Genomic DNA, 2,379 nt, shown 5'->3' with positions numbered 1-2,379 from the left:
GGATTCATTATATCTATTATAGTTTTCGAGTAAATAAATGAAATGTGAAAACACTGCTATTTCGAAGGTTATCATTTCAATTTTTCAACTTTGAACGCGTATTACAGCAATATGAATAATAGCACATGAATGTATATATACTTGCTGGATTCCCCAAACATTCAGCTTTCATGTGCATATATTGGATTCATTCTATCTATTATAGTTTTCGAGTAAATTGAACGCGTATTACAGCAATATGGATAAGAGCACAGGAATGTATTTATACTTTAGCAAATATTTGGAAAATTGCTCACTGTTACTAATATTCCATACTGTTATCAATCCAATTATTTCCACGATTTTATGGCACTTACACATGAATCAATTAATGTTGCATTAAAAATCACAATAAATTTAATTTACGTATGAAGTTAGACAAGCAAAATAGAAATCATTAAACTTGAGATCATTGTTTATTATTCAGCAGATTTCTTATTCAAATTAATTAATTCTATTAAATATTTTTGCGCGTTCTATTTTAATGGTTAGCATGGAATATGAAAACAATAAAAAGAACACGCGGTTTTTGGGCCACTCTCACGTTTCACGAGTTTCTCCGCAAAATCCAATTTTGGTTATATGCTTCAGTGGGAGTAAATTATGAGTAACTGTTAAATATTTTTCAGTATTTGCCTTTTACTTTTTACGCATTTCCATCAATTGTCTTTGACATTCTATTCCCATATTAATGAGTTCTACTTTTAATGAATTTAATTGTCAATATGAAATGACGAATGTAATTATTTACCGGAGTTTTTGAATAATTATTTTAAATATAAAAGAAATAAATAAAGATTTTGGTCGTTAAACCTATAACACAAATGGGTCCAATAAAAATGTGTCATACATAAAAAAATATAAAATTGAAAAGTGTTTATATAGAGTGATCAAGTAAATACGCCGGATTTAAATTTGGCGCCATTTTTCTGTACTTTTTTGGGACACATTATGTAACTATAATTGTTATAAAGGTCTTTTTTCTTTAAATAAAAAGACATTATTCAATTTGGAGACAAATTATTTTCATTATATAAATATTTATATAATTTAATTGTTGCTAAAATGTATTATTTAATACATGAACTTATAAAGTTATTATGATACAAATTAGATCAATTAATTATTATATAATAATAATTCAATGCAGGTTTTGTTACATAACTGAAGTTTGATGATTATGATAGGCATTAAACATTCCGATTGATTATAATGAAGATCTTATTAATGAATCACTATTTTTACGATTCCCGCAGCAAAAGAAAATCCTTAAACGATCGAGATGTACGTGCACTATAAGATATTTCTTCGAGTCTTATATGGATATATCGAACGGATACAAACATCAATTACAAATAGAAAACAACGAAAAAAACATTACAGAAAGGAGAAACGTATTGAACAATGTGATTTCATTTTTTTTTCTTATATATATATATATATATATAAAAACATTGGAAAAAAGGATTATCGGCGGAAGAACAACCAAGTGTGTCTTACATACGAGGAAATTTACAATTAGAAGATTTCCAATACGTGGTACTTTTTAAATTGCATTTCAGCTGAGTAAGTTGAAAACGTATTATTTTATAATCTCTCTGTCCGAAAATATGGTATACATTTTAATAATTCTTTTGTCCGAAAATATGGTGAGACTTAGCCTCATAAACAAATTTATTAAATGTTCATCAAATGTTTAAAACTAACTAAACTGCCAAAATAAATATTGGGTTCTTCAATAAGTTCTTGCGTTTTTTTTTTTGGTTTATGGTTAATTTTGTAGCTCTTGCTTTCTTCTTTAAAACAAATTACAAACTTTTTAATTTGTTTATATTTTGTTGCGTTTAATCCTAAAGTTTATAGAGCAATTTAATTGTGGCTATTAGGGATTCTCAGTCTCGACATTTTTTTGATTCTCGAGACACGAGACAACTGTTTAAGGAATTCCCGGGAATCTTGGGAACTCGAGAAGTTTAAAAAAATAATGTAAAAAATGAATAAAAATAAAATACATCATTTTAAAACCAATTTATATTATAGAATGTTTTATATTACACGAAATACAAAAATAAACTGGTTAGATGCAGTCGATGAAGCAAAGATGCAGTCATGAACATTAATGTGCATTCGTTTTATCCGAATGATAGAGATGCCGGAATTAAAACATCAAAATACACTCGGTCCTCTTTTTATGCGTATTCTTTTTATGCGGTTTTTATTTCAAGAAGCATTTTTTTTAAATAACTATTTTAGGCCATTTTGACACGATTTTACACAAATTGGCAAACCATTTCATCGAAAAAGATGATAATTCTGAACGAGCATTCAAGTTTCAACGCG

This window comes from Nicrophorus vespilloides, unplaced genomic scaffold, assembly GCF_001412225.1.
Source record: "Nicrophorus vespilloides isolate i.1.1-1 unplaced genomic scaffold, Nicve_v1.0, whole genome shotgun sequence".
In the NCBI taxonomy this organism is placed as follows: Eukaryota; Metazoa; Arthropoda; class Insecta; order Coleoptera; family Silphidae; genus Nicrophorus; species Nicrophorus vespilloides.
The sequence above is the reverse complement of the archived record's forward strand: the minus strand, read 5'-3'. Positions refer to the sequence as shown.